Here is an 18,589-nt window from a genome sequence, read left to right on the forward strand (position 1 = left end):
TTGAGCTTTCACCTCATACTCATCAGATGAGAAAAGTTGTCAAAAAAAAAAAAGAAAAATGACAAATATTACAGGAACTGTAGGAAAACAGGTACACTAATACACTGTTAGCAGAGCTGCAAACCTCTTCAGCCTTTGGAACTATACCCAAAAAAATTACTAAACTGTGCATACCCAGCAATACCACTATTAAGTCCATACTCCAAGAGATTAAAGAAAGAGAAAAAAAAGACTCTCATGCACAAAAAAATTATAACAGCTCTTTCTGGCAAAGAATTGGAAAGTGAGGAGTTCTCCATTAATTGCAGAATGGCTGAACAAGATATGATAGAATGCTGTTGCACTATAAGAAATGATGAAGGGAATGGTTTCAGAGACACCCTAGAAGACTGGAACAGATTCAGAGTGAAATGAGCAGACCTAGAAGCGTAGTTTATATAAGTAACAACAAAATTGTAAAAAACAAACATCATGACCAACCAAAGTTCCAGACAATTCACAAAGAACCATGCTGCCCACCTCTTGATAGAGAGGTGACAGACTGAGAGTACGGACTGAGTCTATATTTTGGACCTGGTCAATGCAGGAACTTGTATATGTTTGTAACAGGGGATTTTGGTCTTCTTTCTTCCTGGAGGGCCAAGGGAAGGTGGGGACCTGGGATAGAGACGTCAGATTTTTGTTGATTGAAAAAAATATTTTTTTAATTTGGAAAAAAAAAAAGGTAGCCTTCTCTCTGAACTTCAATTTCCTCCTTTGTAAAGTGAAAAAGTCACGAATAACTAGCATTCTGTGGTTTGTATTCTAAGGCCTTTCCGTTTCTGACAGTCTATATTCTAAGCCACAATGGCAGAATCGTAAGCAGCGTGACAGGCACGCAATGGGGGTGTCTTGCAGTAGGATGATGAGGGCAGTGTGGTTTCCCCAGGTTCTATCTGTAGTTAGGAGTCTACCCTGGACAGCTACCTATGAACCCTTCCTTGGAAAGGGGGAAAGGAGGGAAAGAAAAAGAGATAGACAAAAACTGGAAATCAAGGGGATGCCCATCAATTGGGGAATGGCTGAACAAGTTGTGGTATATGAATGTAATGCAACACTATGGTGCTATAAGAAATGATGAACAAGAAGACTTCAGAGAGGCCTGGAAAGACGTATATGAACTGATGCTAAGTGAAAGGAGCAGAATCAGGAGAACTTTGTGCACAGCAACGACCATAGCGTGCAAAGAATTTTTCTGGTAGACTTAGAACTTCACTGCAATGCAAGGACTTAAAAAATTCCCAGTGGACTTTTGAGGAAAATGCCTTCTACATCCAGAGAAATAATTATGGAATTGGACCACAGAATGAAGCAGACCATTTTCTTTTGTATTATGTTTTGGTTTGTTTTATGGTTTCACTCATTCATTTTAATTCTTCTATTCAACATGACTAGGGTAAAAATGTATTTAATAGGAATGTATGTGTAGAACTTATATATGATGGCATGCCATCTCGGGAAGGGAGTGGGGAGGAAAGGGAGAAGGAGGGCGAGGGGGTGAAAATCTAAGATATATGGAATTTATTGTTGAACACTGAAAACAAATAAAATAATTTTTAAAAAAAGAGGCAGAAAGTCATCAGAAGCAGAAGGAATTGGAGACAAGGGGAAAAGGGAGAGGAAGCCAAGGAGGGTTCTAGAGAAAGAGATTGTAACCTAGGGTCCATGAACTTGTCTTTTAATATTTTGATAACATTACTTTTAAATATGATGGGTTGTTTTATGGTTTGGTTTTATTTTTGCAATCTCATGTATTTTATTTATGGATTTAGAAGCATTACTCTAAGAAAGGACCCACAGGCTTCACCAGACTGCCAGGGCTGGGGGGCGGAGGGGGGACGCCATCACACACAAAAGATTAAGAATATCTCCTCAGAGTTTGAACCAAGGTAGTTTTTTCTGTGTTCAAAGAGAGATTTTTTTAACACCCTCCCCAATAAAACTGGGGCTGAGGGAAGGAGGTCAGCATCCTCTATTGTGGATATGATTCCCCATTTTTATCATGAACAAAATGCCTCCTAATAAAAACCCATCCTCTTCATTAAAACTTGCTTTCTTTCAAGTAGCTCAAAGCCCTTCACCTCTATCACCTCCCTTTGCAACATCCCTTCGAGGCAGGGAGTGTCCGGGTATGATTATCTTCATTTTACAGACTCAGAAACTGAGGCCCAGAGTAAGTAAGGGTTTGCCCAGGGCAGCTCAGAAAGTTTATAACAGGCCAGGGCAACTCCCAAGAAGCCAGACCACTTGGCAGAAACCTCTCTCTTGCCATTTTTCTTTACCCTGGAAATACATGAGGTGAGAACCCTCACACTGATTTCCAGGACTACTAAGGACTGGGGAGCACTCAAATCCATATAGGGTGAGCTTCAATAAACCAGGCCCCTGACCCTAGACAGAGCCCTGAGCCTAGGCACACAGGGAGCCCTGCACTCAGCCTTGGCTTGAGACCTGACTCTGGTTACAAACTGACCCCTGAGTTTAGCTACAAGCTGAGCCCTGAGCCAGACCAAACCTGGACTCCAGACCTAGAGTGTGGCTTGACCCTCATGTCAGACTGATTGAAAACTCAGCCATGACCCCAGCCTAGCAAGATCCCAGGACTGCAGCTGTAAAGGCAACTCAGAAGTCATCATCTACGTTAACTCCCTACTTTCATGGAAAAGAAACCGAGGCCCCAGGAACTCAAGTGACTTGCCTAAGGTCACAAAGGGGAAAAAGCATCAGAATCAGGTTTTGAACCCAGGGCCTTTCAATTAGAGGTCAATGTTCTTCTACTGTGCCACACTGCCTCCCACTGTCAGGGCTCCCTTCAGGTTGGCTTTGTGCTTGACTTTTTTTAGCTTTGAATAGACACCCTGCCTGTATAAAAGGCACTGGTGAACATCAAAAAATGATAACGCATCTCTGTTTTCATTGGCAGTTCCAGGAGTAGAATGGCAAGAATATGGAACCTTAGAGCTGGATGGAAGTGCCTGAAAGACTTTCTATTCCAGGGGTTCTTCACCTGAGACCCATGGGTAGATTTCAGAGGATCCATGCATGAGCTTGGATGGGGGAAAAATTACATTTTAATTTCCATATAACTGGTTTCCTTTGTAATCTAATGTATTTTACTTGATGTATTTAAAGATCTGTTCTGAGAAGGGTAGGCTTCACCAGTCTGCCAATGGGGTCCATGAAACAAATTTTAAAAAGGTTAAGAAAACATAGTCCAGGCCAAACCCCCTCTTTTTAAATAAAGGTGCTCAACACTCAGAAAGGGATTTGCCCAAAGTCACAGTCAAGACATGAGCTCTGCTCTAACTCCTAGTCCTAGGTTCCTTTGCAATATATCTCCCTGCCTCTCAGGCTAAAGGTCTGCGGCTGGAATACGGGATTGGCAGGCAGGGGCCTTGGGTTCTAGTCCCCACTTTTCCCTTACATCCCTGTGTAACAAGTCATTTTTTTCTCTAAGTTTGTTTTTTTCCATCTGTAGAATCAGGGAGTGAATTAGATGGCGGTATTGGATGGCTTCTCTCTTTTGACTTCCCCTTGTTTCCCCTCATTTAGAGTCTAGACCCTCAGGTGAGCTGGGAGCCCTTCTGGAAGCTTCCTGAAGTTCTGCCTTCTCTCCCAGCTCTGACATCTCATGTCCTACATTCCTTTGATGCTCTCACGTTTTATGGTCTAACATTCTAAGACCCCTTCCCATTTTGACATGCTAAACAGCTTGGCTGCTCTACCCAAGGATTCCTTCCAGAGCTGGAAAAAGACCAAAGAATCTGTGTGTTCCCCTGGCCCTGTAAGAAGGTACCAGGTGCGATCAGTCAGTGGTCTCCACCACCACCTGGTTCAGTGCAGGGAACCAAGAAAAATGAATGTTACTGATTGGGCCATTTCTTTTTTTTTTTGGAGTGCTTTAAATTCCTCCGGAAATTCCTGGATTTGTTCTGTTTTAAAAGAGTTGCGGCAGTCTTACTGAGATGGTATCTGGATCTGGGGATGGCAGTTGGGGAGAGAGTATGGAAAGAGCTTTTATCAACCAATCAAAATATATTTATAGAGTCTCCCCAATCCCACTCCTAGATTCACAGTGAGCAGGACAGAGGAGGAGCAGCTTAGCTCCAGGACCTGCCCTCAGGAGGTTCATAGTCTGGGGAATAGAAAGGAAGAGAAAGTCTGGCATTTATTACCTAGAAGAGAGAAGGCATTGGCCTAGGTCTTGCTCTGTGGGAACTCACAGTCAGAAGAGAAACAAGAGGAAGTGGCCTGAGACAAACCCTTAGAGAAGCAGAAACACTGGCCCTTGGCCTCAGGGAGTTTATCACCTAGAAGAGTGAAAGGAATCTGCCTGGGCCCTGCCCTGAGGGAGCTCACACTCAGGGGGGGGGACAAAGGAGGAGCTCATTATTAAGACGTCAGCGCAATAAAATCTTTCTGATTACTCTCCAAGGAATAAACTTAGTCTGGGTCCTGATTTAATTAACAGCTAAGACGCAGGGCCCAGAGAAGTGGGTGGGAGGCAGCGGATCGGTACAAAATTAGGGGAGGGGAGAATCTGGACCAACTCACTGGAAACCTGAGAGAGATGGCAGAGTCCCTGGAAGGGTGCCCACTCATCGGAGGGTCTAGACTCTAGAGTGAGGGGAAACAAGAGGAAATGGAAAGTGATAAATGTCCTTCTTCAGCTTTCCCTGCCATTCCTCTACAACTCATCACCTTTCCTCTCTCCTCTTCCTCTTCCTTCTCCTTCTCTTAGAGAGACAGGTGAATCCTGGATTTGGAGTCACCTAGGTTTGATGTCTGCCTTGGCAATTACCACTTGTGTGATATAAGTATGTAGTATAACAATACATTTTATTATTATATTATATATTATATTGTATTATACTATACTGTTATGTTATATTATTATATTATATTACAATATAAGTAATATGTTATACATATATGCATATGATATAAATAAGTGAGCTTCTGAACCCATCAGATCCTCACTTTCTTCCTCTCGAAAAAAAGGGGGTTGTCCCAGATAGACAGACCCAATGCGGCACTGCTGCCTGAGTTAGGGAAAGAAAAAGAGGAAGGTCCCCAATGTACTAAGTGAAGGAAGGCTTATGGAAGGCCATCCTCACAGGATGGGCTGGGATCTGTACTGATGGATGGAGCATTCACTCTGGTGAATCACCAAACTTCTGAAGTGGGAGGGACTTCAGAGGGCACCTCATCTAACCCAGAACTGAAGAGAAATCTGTTCTCCAAAAATCGTTTCCCCACCACCAACCCCCTGCAGTGGCCTCCAGATTCCTACCTGAAGACCCCCAATGAGGACAATCTCGCCAGTTCTATAGGTGATCCATTCCACCTTTGGAGCTCTAATCGTTAGGAAGGGGTTTTTCCTTATATAAAACCTAAACCTACTTCTTTGCAGCTTCCTTGTAGGAGTTACCTAGTTCTCTCTTCTGGGGCAAGAAAAGTATAATCCCTTCTATGTGGTAGCTTTCAAATCCCTGAAAACAGTTTTATTTGGTCCCCTAAACGTTCCCTTGTCTGTCAACTGACCATTGAGGGGCAAGTCCTCCGGTTTTCTCTGGAGAGATAAATAACATTTATTAAGTACCAACCTGAGGCACAGCATTAGATGCTCAGGCCAAAATGGCAAAAACAAAACAACCTCTCCCTTCAGGAAGTTTACAATCTATCAGGAAGACATAGCATGTGCTTAGATAAATTAGTAGGTGATCGGGAGAGACAGAGACAGAGTCACAGAGAGAAAGACAGAGTGAGAGACTGAGAAGAAGAAGAAGAAAAGAAGGAAGAAAGGAAGAAAAGGAAGGAAGAAGGAGGAAAGAAGGAAGGAAGGATGGAAAGAAGGGAGGGAGGGAGGGAAGAAGGCAGGGAGGAAGGAGGGAAAGGGGAAGGAAGGAAAGAGGGAAGGAGGAAGGAGGGAGGGAGGAAGGAAGGGAGGAAGGAAGGAAGGAAGGAAGGAAGGAAGGATACAAGTCAACCAGAACCTTTTCTGCACTTGTAGCCTAGACTAGCACTGAAAGGTACTCATAACAAAGTCACAAGCAAGACTTAAACCCAGGTGTTCCTGACCAACTCTCCATCCACTATGTCATGTTGCCGCTTCAGGTAAATATAAAGTACATATCATGTAGTTCAAAATAATTTTCAGAGAAAAAGGCACTTATCACTGGAGGGATCAAGAAAGGTCTCACAAAGGGTCTGGCACCTAAGCTGTGCTTTGAATACTCATGATTCTAAGAGGTGAAGGTAAAGATGGAGTGTGGTTCAGACATGGGGCATCATCTATGCAACAGAGTGGAGTGTACAGAAAGACCTAGTAGGGTAGTCAATTAGAATAGCAAGTGTATCAAGAGGAATAACAACATGAAATAAAAATGTAAAGGTAGGTGGGAGCCAGAATGTGAAGAGTTTTAAATATCAGGCTGAGGATTTTGTATTAAAAATAATAGGGAGCCACCAAAGAATTTTTAATAGGAGTAAGACACCTTCAGATGTGTGTTCTAGAAATATCAATTTGGGGGCTTTGTGGAGGAAGGGTAGATGGGAGTGGAGCCTAGAAACAGGGAAATCAATAAGGAAACTATTGCAATAGTCTAGGTGAGAGGTGATGAGGGGAGAGAAATTAAGGCATCTTCCTAAGATTGACTGTTATCATTCTTTTATGAGACTACCCCGGGCAACATTCCTGAAGACCAATCAACAGAGTTTCAGCTTTTTGTCAGGCTCACTGCCATATTGACTAAAGGGCTCCGGCAGGTGGCCGTTGAGGCTTTTTTTTTCAACCTCACTTACCTCTCCCTCCTCCTTCAATAGTGACCTCCAGACCTGATAATAATTGGGTTAGAGCAAATGAATTCCTTTCAACTCCCATCGTGTCCATGACATCTAGGGTTAGAATCATACAAATTACCCTGGATAAGCCTCAAGGAGGCATTATAACACTGGAGTGAGGGGAGGGGGAGGATGAAAGAGAGGGGAACTAGAAAATATTGCCCTCCATTCCTACCACCAGGCAAAAGTCCCCACCACTCCCCCTTCACACGCAGAGACCTCTGCCTTAAATTGCTGCCACTATGGCAAAGTTTCTTGTACCCTTTATTGTAAAATATTGTCAGGAATAGAGGTGAAGGTCACTTAGCTGTGTGTGGGCTCTGCTCTCTTCCCTTTTATGAAAACTGGGACATCAGCTTTTCTCCATTTCTTCAGCCTCCTTTCCAATCTCCCTGAACTTTCAAAGGTCACCCACAACAGCTCAGAAGGTATTCAGACTAACACTTCAGTACTCTCAGGCGTAGTTCATCTTTGCTTGGTGGCTGGTACTCAATGAATCCTACTTAGGAAGACATAAGTTCAAATCCGGTCTGAGACTCTTGCTAATGGTGTGTTATGTGTGCATATAGTTATGTACATATATGTGTGTGCATATAGATATATATAGGTATACATGTACAAATATGGGTGCATATATATACATACATACATATATAATAACCATTATCCATCCTATTCCTTTTGAATAAAGTATAAAAGACAGTCTTTTGCCTTTCTTTGTATCCTGAGCACTTAGCACAGAGCTTGACACACAGTAGGCAGTTAATATCATTTAGTGATGTTGACTAACTGACCCATAGAGCCATATTCCAGTCATGAGTCCCATGACATCAAGTCTCAGTGACACCTGTGAGGTCAAATGGGTCTTCTTGAATCTGTTCACCTAGTTAATTAATTACTCATATTTTATGCATTTATCTGTAAATAGACCACTAGGAGATCATGGGCTTTATTACTGGCTCTCTCCCTGGGTACTATCTCCCATGAATCATTGTTCCTCTCTTTTGCTAGTCCTAATCTGTTACGTCCACCACTCTCCACTACCAGGTCTGTCAGCTCTATGTAGGACATGCTCTCCCTCTCCCTCCCTCTTCAGTTTAAAGTTGTTGGAACGAGATTGCCAAGACACAGACTATTGGACTCTGCCCCTGGGTCCCCAGCTCTGACAGCTGAATTTATTTTACCTGGAAGTCACTTCTTAGCCATCTCCACACCATGATGCCTCCCCCTTTCCCTTTTTCTAGGTCTCGTTTATTTGTTGTCTTCTGCCATTAAAACATAAGAGGAGGAGGAGGAGGAGAAGGAGAAGAAGAAGAAGAAAGAAGGAAAAGAAGAAGAAAGAAGAGGAGAAGAAAAAGAATGAGGGGGAGGGGAGGGGAGGAGAAGGAGAAGTCCTTGAGAAGGCTAGAGATTAAATTGCTTGTTTCAATTTGTATCCATGGCACTGAGCAGACACTTTATCTAGCTAGCTATTTATCATCTATTTATATCTAATGTGTCTATCTTTTATCATCTGTATCTATTATCTATTTTTATCTGTCTCTGACCTAAAGCAAGACAGTTGTCCCATTTGGGCATCAGTTTCCTTTCTATAAAATGAGATTGGACTAGAGCATACTTTGTAAATAATCTGATTCTTTGATAGGTATGTGACCTCATTCAGGTGGGTACTCCCTCCAAAAGTGCAGACATCAACTCATCTGCACAATCTCATTCTATGCTAAAGGCTGGAGGTTAGAGGTCTCTCTCTGGCCCTTCTGATATCTTGTGGATACTAGCACAGCATGGCATAGTAAGTTTAGAGTTAGGAAGATCAAGGTTGAGTTCCGTGTCTAATATGCGCTAGCTGTGGGCCCTAGATAAGTCTTTTAACTTCTCAGTGCCTCCAGACTACTCTCTAAGGAGCCTCTGATTTGCAAAGCAGGTGCTTATCTTCACCTAGAGAGGGAGTTTCCTCTTGGGAGTCCCTTATGCAAACAAAGTCACGGTCCAGTCCAAAAAGATAAATAAACTAGGGCAGCATCCAGGCTATCCATCTATTACTCCTGCCTCTCATTTTATTATATGACTAGTCTTTAGCCTTTTCTGATTGTACAATGCTGGGATGTTCCATTTTAAGTCTCTTCTTTGGCATAAATGATCATTGGCAAACCAGTGAAGCCTACATACACCCGCCATATATCTTTCCATTGCCAATGCCTGAAGTTGTGTTTCTTCTGAGATCATGGTACTCCATGACTCTTAGTCATCAAGCTCCAATGAGAGAACAATGATGTTAAAGAGTTAGGCTTTTGTATCAAGGATCAATACAACCCAGTACACTGCCCAATACTGCCAAGCCCTCTTGCCTCATCCTCTTCAGTTTTAGTCTGTTCCCCACTCACCTTCATTATCCATTTGTGGAATCTGTCCAAGATAGTCTGAGACTAATCCAATGGACTGCCCATCCAAATGCATGTCATGGCCTGGCCAATAGGCACTTTTCATCCACTTGATGTTTCCTATATGGATTCTTAAACTGACTCCTTTCTAATGACTACGGATCTCATTGCTTTCAATGCTTCTGATGCAAAGTAATCATTGAATTAAAACATTCAAAGAGTCTCAGTGACATCAATATTTGGACTTTTCCAGGACATCCTCCATGAGGACTATGTCATAGACTCAGACTTGAGTCTGAGGGATCTCAGAGGTCATTTAGTTCAATCTAATGGAGTGGGAGCCTTCTCCATGGCATCTCCAACATGTAACCTTGGTGTAGTACATAGCATACTGCCCCAAACAACTACATAGACGTTGTGTGATCAGTCATGGGTAAGTCACTTAATCTTTCTCAGTCTTAGTTTCCTCATCTCTGAAATGAGAATAATAGTGCTTAGACTGCTTACCTCACACAACTGTGGTTAGGAAAGTGTTTTGCAAACTTTAAATCTCTAAGGAAACACAAGTTTTTATAATTCAGCCTCCATTTAAATATTCCAGTGATGGAACACAGGAAAGATTCCTTGGAAATCCTCTAGTCCAAGAGTTTTTTATCCATTTTTGTAGCATGGAACCCTTTGACAGTCTGGTGAAGCCTAGAGGCCAACTCTCAGAATCAAGTTGTTTGTTTTAGGTTGTTTTTTTTAATAATAATTGAAGGAAATGTCAAATATCAGTTAGAGGTTAGTAGGGGGAAATAAAAGTATTTTTTTCCCATCCAAATTCAGACTCCTTGAAATGCCTCCGATTTGATCCATGGATATTGGTCAATTAATAAACATTTATTAAGCACCTATGTGCCAGAGAATGTGCTGAAGGCTGGGAATACAAAGAAAGGTAAAAAAAAAAATACATTAATACAACCCCTGCCCTCAAAGACCTTACAGTCTAAAAAAGAAGACAATCTGCAAACAACTATATGGAAACAAGATATAGACAAAATGAAGAAGAAATAATTAACAGAGGGAAGGCTCTAGAATCAAGAGACTGGGAAAGGCTTCCTGTAGGAGTATCTCGACTCCAGGTTAAGAACCCCTTGCTCTACTGCAACCCTGTCATATCATATGGGGGAAACTGAGGCCAGGAAAGATTATATGACTTTCTCAAGGGGGCTCCTATGGAATTGGAAGTAGCAAAGAAAGGACTCCTATCTAGGTCCTCTAACTAGTCCCAGCGCTCTTTCTACCACAGTGTGCCCCATTCCAGCTCTGGTATTCTCTGGCTTTTTGATTGGCGTCCTCCCAAGCTATGCCCCTGCCAGGTTGTTGTTTATCCACAGGCATGAATGAAAGAATCACACACCCACCCCATGAGTCACCTACAAAGAATGTGTGGGAGAACTCCTATGTCCAGTCTGTGGCAGAGCCTGTTCCTGAGTGCTGTGCTGAGGATGTCTCTGGTGGTTTGGATCCAGCCCAGGCATTTCACAGGAGCTGGGGCAAAAAGGAGACCATCTGGTAACCTCAAAGGGCTTGGCTTTAGGACAGGCCAGAACAAAGCTAGGCTCACCAAGTAGCGGTGCATACATCATTAGCCCATGGGCAGCAGTTTCAGGGTGCCAGGAAGTTCCTTGCCACCACCCCTGTGCCTCACACCTTTCCCTTCCCCCTGTTGCAGGTAGAGCCTAAAATCACAATGCTAGAATCCCTGAGCTACAGCAGAACTCAGAAATCCTCTAGTAAAACTCGGACCTGAGCCAGACCTCCTGCCCTGTATCCTGGATGAGAAGGCCCACCTGAGGGACAGAGCAGCCCTTCATTAGGCACTGCTCCCCACCCTCCACCTGGCCGCAGCCATGCCTGCCCCACTAAGGAAGGCACACATCGCCATCGCCCAAGCACACTGTAGTCTGACCCCCCAGAGTAGCTCTTTGGTCTCAGCCAAAGAGGATGGGCCCAGTCCAGCCCGGCTCACAGGGCAGGTGGAGTTCTTCCAGTGTCCACTTCAGTGCCTGGATGCAGCACCTAACCTAGGTGCCAATCTAGGCATCACATCCCCCAACACCCCAGGAAATGCACCCACAGCAATGCCTCAGGCTCCCCCACCCCACCAAGCATCACTTGGGGCACAGCCCAGGCACTACCCTCCCCATAGCTACCACCACCACCACAGCCCCAGGCACTGCTCAAGAGGCATCTTCTATAAGATGAGCATGCTGTCTGTCTGGATAGACCATAAGCTCCTTGGAGTGAGGGACAGTTTCATCCTCAGTCTTCATCTCCCCAGTGCTGGAAAATAAGTGCTCAATAAATACTTGTTGCTTGATTGACTGATTGCCTAAAGTCTCATGGGTAGTCAGTCAAGGAGCATAAGTGACTACTAAGTTCTAGGTACTGTGCTAAGAGCTGGAAATACAAAGAAGGACCCAAGTACCTGCTCTCAAGGAGCTCATGGTGTAATAAAGATTACAACATGCAAACAATCTTGTACCAACAAGCCAGCAACGGGATAGGCGGGACATAAGCAACAAAGGGAAAGCACTAGCATTAAGAGGGACCGAAAAGGACATCCTGTAGAAGGATGATTTTAGCTAGGATTTGAAAAAAGCCAGGAGGCAGAAATGCAGAGGGAGGGAGAGCATTTCAGGCATAGGGAAAACCATTGAAAATAGTCAGAATCAGGAGATGTACAGTTTTGTGCAAGGAACAGCATGGAAGCCAGTGTCAATGGATCCCAGAAGATTCAGAAGAAGGTAGGAAAGGGCAAGGTTAGAAAGGGCTTTGAGGAGCAGTTAGGTGGCGCCATAGTGGATCAAACACTAGGCCTAGAAACAAGAAGACTGACTCATCTTCATGAGTTCACTAGCTGTGTGACCGTAGGCAAATCTTTAACCCTGTTTGCCTCAGTTTCCTCATCTGTAAAAATGAGCTGGAGAAAAAAATGGATAACCACTTTAGTATCTTTGCCAAGGAAACTCCAAAAGGGGTCACAACCTGACTGAAATGACTCAACAACAACATGAAGGCCTTTAAAAGCCAAAGAGACGATTTATAATTTGGTCCCGGAAGCGATAAAAAGCCACTGGAATTTATTGAAGGGGGAGTGGTGCTGACATGGTCAATCTTGCACTTTAGGACTACTGATTTGACAGCTTAGTGGAGGATGGAACAGAATGGGGAGAAATCTGTGGCAGGCAGACCCAGTAGTACCCTATTGCAATAGTCCAGGGGATGGTGGCCTGCACCAACGGGTGGCAGTCTCAGAGGGAATGTTTGGAAGGTAGAATTAACAAGATTCGGCAACTGGTTAGATGCAGGAAGCAAGAGAGAAGAAGTACAGCCCTCCTCCCATCCTCAGATGTCAGCCCTTATTCAACTATGTCATGAGATTGGATCAAATCAGAGAGTCAGAGACAGGGCGATACCTTCTAGTCTTGTGTCCCACCATTCTCCCTCACTTAAATTATTCCAGGTTCTGAAATCATCCTGAGCTTTTCCAACTCTGGAACAGCTCTTGCTGCCTATAATGCTCCTTCCTCTGTCTCTATGCTGTGTCCTCCTCTCTTCCTTAAGCCCAAGTCAATTGCCACCTTCTCCAGGAAGTTCTCATCAATGCCCATGTCTTCATATCCCCCTATTCAGCTGTGAGGTCCCTTGAGTGCAGGAACCCTATAGCCTCCCCATTTTTTCCCCCATAGCACTGAACAAGAGGCCCTGCACATAGCAGACTGAATCAAAGTTGAAGGAAGGTTGCCAATTCTTAATAATCAATTTATAAAATGTATTGAAGAGCTGTAGGTGTAGGATCTCATTAGACCCTCATAACAACCTTGTGAAGTGTGTGTTATTATCATCAGGAAACTGGGGCTGAGGCATGTTAAGTGATTGGCCTAGGGACACTTGACTAGCAAATGTCTAAGATGGGATTTAGACCCTGCTTTTCCTGACTCCAAGTCCAGAATTTTACCCACTAGGCCAGGCTAAATGACTAATAACAGACCTTTTCCTGAAAGTGGGTTTAAAAGCAAGGAAAAGAACCACTAAGGAGGAAAGACCAAAGAAGAGGAAAAATACAGACAAATTTCTATCACTTGACTCCAGGCTGCAGTCTTAAAGCTAGAACTCTTATCAAAGCACCCCATAAGAGGGCACAGACAAGTTATAGCTCTACCCTGCCCATCCCCCTCCCAAAGAGAGATTTAATTGAGGGATGTCAATCCGAGGTGTCTGGGAAGTCTCAGAAGTGAGATGTATTTGATCTTAGGTTGAATGTGAAGATTAACTTTCTATCAGTCAGATGGGCTGCCTTGGGAAGTACTGAGATCCTTGTTACTGTAAGTATTTAAACAGAAACTGAATGACCTTCTATTAGGAACACTGTAGAGGGGATTCTGGTCCTTGAAGAGAGGTTGAATTATAGCTCCTCTGAGGTTTGTCCCATCTCTAAGAATCTAAGACTTTTGGGGTCTATGTTTAGCTACCAGCCCTCTAAGAATCTAAGACTTTTGGGGTCTATGTTTAGCTACCAGCCTTCAGCAGGAAATCCTGTTTGGGATTGGACTGATCTAGACCCTCTGAGGTCCCACCCAACTTTGGGATTTTCCAAACTGCTGCCACAGGGCTGTTCCTCAGGTTGCCACTCCCAGAATTGGTCAGCTGTTCTCACTTGGCTGACCTGGATCCAAATCAGGGGCAATAAGTGTTTGCTGTCTTCCTCAGTGCCCATGAAGTCACCAGCCTCATTGGCATCCCAAACAGCTCAAGTACCCAAGGTGGGGGCCTGGTTTCCCACAGTTTTACCTCTTCTGCAGGAATTTGCATTTAGCATAAGGGATCAGAGGTGGATGAAGAGGTATTCTAGCAGAGAAGAAATGACCCAGAAAAAAGGGTGGGGAGAGGAGGTGGAGGGACTGACTACATAATTCTGCCTGCAAGGATGGCTCTGCAAACTATGCCAAGAGCTTCACTCCTAACCCCCTACGCAAAGTGAGTGGCTGCAATGCCTTCCTTCCAGGGCAAAGCTGCTCCCTCAGGGATAATGCAGGCTGAGAATGTGCTAAGGCTGAGAGAGTGATGCTCTAACCTCAGCTCTATGGTTGTGCTGTGTGACACTAAGCAAATCCCTTCCCCAAGTTGGGCCTCAGTTTCCCCATCTATAAATGAAGGGATTGGGTTGGATGGTCTCTCCCAGCTCTGATACCCTGTTCCCTACATCCTTTGCCAAGCACTTTTAGGAAACCCATTAGAAAGTTTTCTTGGGCACATAACTGCTGTTTTAAATGACCATTCCAATGATTTCACTGTAAATGAATGGGAAACATGTGGAGCTGAGTTGCATGAATCACACAGGGTGTTTCCAAATGATGGGAGCAGAGCTAGGGGCAAAATGATCAGGGCCCTGATTTATCCAGAACACTGAGCCCTGAGACAAGTTCTGTGTATTCGCCTCACATTCGTCAGCACCTGATAGAATCAGGTGTTTCAGAGTATGTTTCCCTCAAAGACTCAAGAGGGCCTAGCCCTGCCCTGCCCTGCCCTGTTGGGCCCTAGCCCTGGCCTGGGAGTCACATTCCATGCTCTCTGCTCAGGCCTAATGAGTTCAGAACAACCAACCTGTCCTGATGGCTAATCTCTGCCCTTGAATTTTCTTTCAGAACCTTAAGGGGCAAAATATCTTTAAAAGACAGACAGGCATTTGGGGGCGAAAGCTCAAATGGGGTTGATGGAGGCTGAGGGTGACTTATCTTTAGGATAGAGACAGGGCAGAAAAAGTGGAAGGAGTCAGAAGATCTGGGTTCTATTATCTGTCATTTACCAGCAGGGTGACTCCTCTCTGAGATGGCTTCTCCCTCTGCCAAATGGGGACAATATTCCCCACCCAGCCTCCCTTCCAGGGCTGTTGTAAGGATTGTTCAATTCACCACACATGGTTGAGTTCCTCTTTTTTCTACAGTGGGAGATCAAGAGATTGCCAACGACATGCTATGCTTGGATTTTTTTTTAAGTCAACAAAAATCTGCCTTTTCTCCTTCCTACCCCCAACTCATACCGAGAAAGAATTTTTTTTTAATGCTACAAACACATAGTTAAAACAAATTCCAGCATTAGCCATATTCAGGAAAAAAAAAGGGTCTCAATCTGCACTCTGAGTCTGTCACCTCTCTGTCAAGGGGCAGGTCGCATTGTGGCTGGATTTCAACAAAATCAATCAACAGTCTCCTGTGCTTTCCTTGCAGACAAGATGGGGAGATGTGCTCTCAAGAGTCAAATAGAACTTCATGAATGATTGTCCTCATATGGAAGGAAGGCCCAGGGTTTGGCACTAGGAACACAAAGATGGAAAACCACATAATCTCCCATCTTAATCACTGAATTCGGGAATGACCATTTGGGTGCTTCAAGAGGTCAGTAGTCCAATCAATTCCTTTCCAGGACACAGATGGTGTCTTCTAAACTGTTTCTGAGGTGCAAGTCTCTTGCTATGACCCACTTACACCTGGTATGTGGATTTATGTGGCTTTTGGGGACATCTGTGATTTTGAATCTTCAGACACTGTGGTATTCCATGACTTCCAGCCACATAACGTCACCAAGAGAATACTGGTATTGAAGGAATGAGTCTTTGCATCATGGAGCAGTTGAGGATCATTAAATAGGCTGCCCAATTCTCCCAATGTATGCCAGATGCTCTCCTCTTCCTGGTTCCTTGTGCCTCCATGGGGCCTGTCTGGGATATATGTAACTGATGGATTAACCTTTCTCTGGGTCAAAAGCATCCATTACCCACAATCTCAGGGGCAGGATGAAACATGAAACAATCTAAGAAAAGGGAGAATGTGATAAGTGCATGGGAGATGTAAAAAGAAGAAATACGAAAGACTGAGGAGGAAGGACAATTGCTTCATATGATAATAGCTGATATTTCATATAGCATGTTAAGGTTTGCAAACACAATGCCATCAGTCAGTCAATAAGTATTATTAAGCACTTAATATATGCCAGACCCTGTGCTAAGTACCGGGCATACAAAGAAAGACAAAAGACAGTCCCTGTTCTCAAGGAGTTCACAGTCTAATGAGGGAGGCAACAATCAAATAAACACGTAAAAATAAGCTATGTAGCTTGACCTCCACAAAAGTCCTGGGATCTGGTTGCTATTATTACCCCCATTTTATGGATGAGGAAACTGAGATTCAGAAAGGTTAAGTGATTTTCCCAAGGTCACATAGCTAGTAAGTATCTGAGACAGGATTGGAACCCATATCTTTCTGATTCCAAGTCTACTGCCCTACCCATACCACCTCTAGCTGAGGGGAATCTGGAAAGACTTTGTGAAAGAGTTGGTGCCTGATCTAAGTCTTAAAGCAACTTAAAAGGGATATAAACAAGCAGAGAATGGGTATAGAAGTACCTCACAAACTATTTATAGATGTGAGGGATTATTTAATTATCATCTCCAAAATATACATGCAGTGTTTATCTGTCCACACCTTATATCCGCAGGCAAGCCGAGAGCCTGGGCCAGCCAATATTGCCATGCACACCTAAGCATCCACGCACCCATACATGGGAGGTAACATCATACGCTAGAGACACTGGGAACTCAGACACTTGGTTCTGCATCTCAAGTTCTGCCATGTTTTACTGATATAACCTTGGGCTAATTATTCTGGGTCTCTTTTCCCTTCTTGCTAAAAATGAAGGGAAGTTGGATCTGATCATCTCTAAGGTATCTTCCAGCTCTAACAGTCTCTGTTCTCGGTTCTAGGGTCTCTTCTAGCTCTGGCAGTCTCTGTTCTTGGTTCTAAGGTCTCTTCTAGCTCTGATGATCTATTTTTCCTGTTCTAAAATCCCTGACAGCTCTGGTATTCTGTGATCCTACAAAATGAATTGAAGACTGTAACTTAGTTGGTTGCTTCAGTAGCCCTCCTCATGGAGTGTCTGCCCTGTCCTACCAAGTCAAGGTCTCACCCAGGTAGAGAGGCAGCATCATTCATCAGAAATCCAGATGTGCTCTATTAAAAGACTTACAGGAAACAGCCTGCTATGGATGGATTGTTTGGACCCTTGGTGGCCCTTATCACAACTGCTAGGGCTAGAGGTGAGCAGTTCAGACAATACCCAGAACCCCTTTTTAGCATGACTTTTAATAAATCCATATATTTGGTGTGCCACAAAAATCTGTTCTTCCTCGTCTAGAGAGATTAATTTTCTGATGTCAAGTCCCCATGTGTTACAGTAAAGGTTCAAAGACTTAGATAGATTGGAACAGATGGGGCCCACTTTTCAAATCAGCCTAGTTCTGCCTATCATACTTTTCCCCATCCTATGTTTCTCTCTGTATCTTTCTTGTTCCTCTCTACTAGACAGTAATCTACTTGAGGGCAGAGATGGGGTCTTTTTCATTTTTATATCCCTTAAGACCCAACACATAAGATCCAGGCAAGAAAAGGCCCAGGCAGACTCAGAGAAGCCATACCTTGGGCAGGATGGAGGCATAGGTGCTTTCTGGCAGCCCTGTCTCTCACAACCCACTTCCACATCACAGATCCAGGGTGAACTGAGGAGGGGACCTGGGCATAGGAGTGGCATTCTATGGGAAGTAGAAGTCGCAGGCCCACTGTATAATAAGCAAGGAGTGAGTTTAGGAAAAGCAACATCTCTCTGGCAGAGAAGGGAGGGTCTCACTTCCAATCACCTGCCATGGAAGAATTAGGACAGGAAACTCAAATCAAAGGAGAGCTGATAGCTCTTCCCAGCTGACTAATAGTGGCTGATTTCAGCAGTAGTCTACTGGAACTCCTACCAGGGGCAAGTTGTGTATTGCTCTGACACAAATCCAAGTCAGGAATATCTAGAACTCAGACTAGGAAAATTGTTCTGACTTTACCCTGGATCAGAATATTATGGGAACACTGAAAGCTTATAGGTTCCCCAGCCTGAACTGCTCTTTCTGAGATCCTAGAAGAACATAATATTCAACACTCCAAGAAAGCAATAGCAGAACCCAAGGTAACCAGTCAATTAGTATTTATTAAACACCTACTATGCTCCTGGCACTATGTTAAGTTTTGAGAATACAAAGAAAGGCAAAAAATAAACAGTCCCTGCTCTCAAGGAGTTCACAGTCTAATAAGATACAAGCTTTACCCAGACATTTTCTCCAGAACTGGGCAGAGCCCAGCCCTAATATAAACTCAAAAATCATGATGTAGGTTGAAAGAATGAAGAAACAAAAAGAATCCCACCACACAAACCCAGAAGAAGTGAATGACTCCAGAACATCT

Source organism: Notamacropus eugenii, chromosome 6 (genome assembly GCF_028372415.1).
Source record: "Notamacropus eugenii isolate mMacEug1 chromosome 6, mMacEug1.pri_v2, whole genome shotgun sequence".
NCBI classification, from domain to species: domain Eukaryota; kingdom Metazoa; phylum Chordata; class Mammalia; order Diprotodontia; family Macropodidae; genus Notamacropus; species Notamacropus eugenii.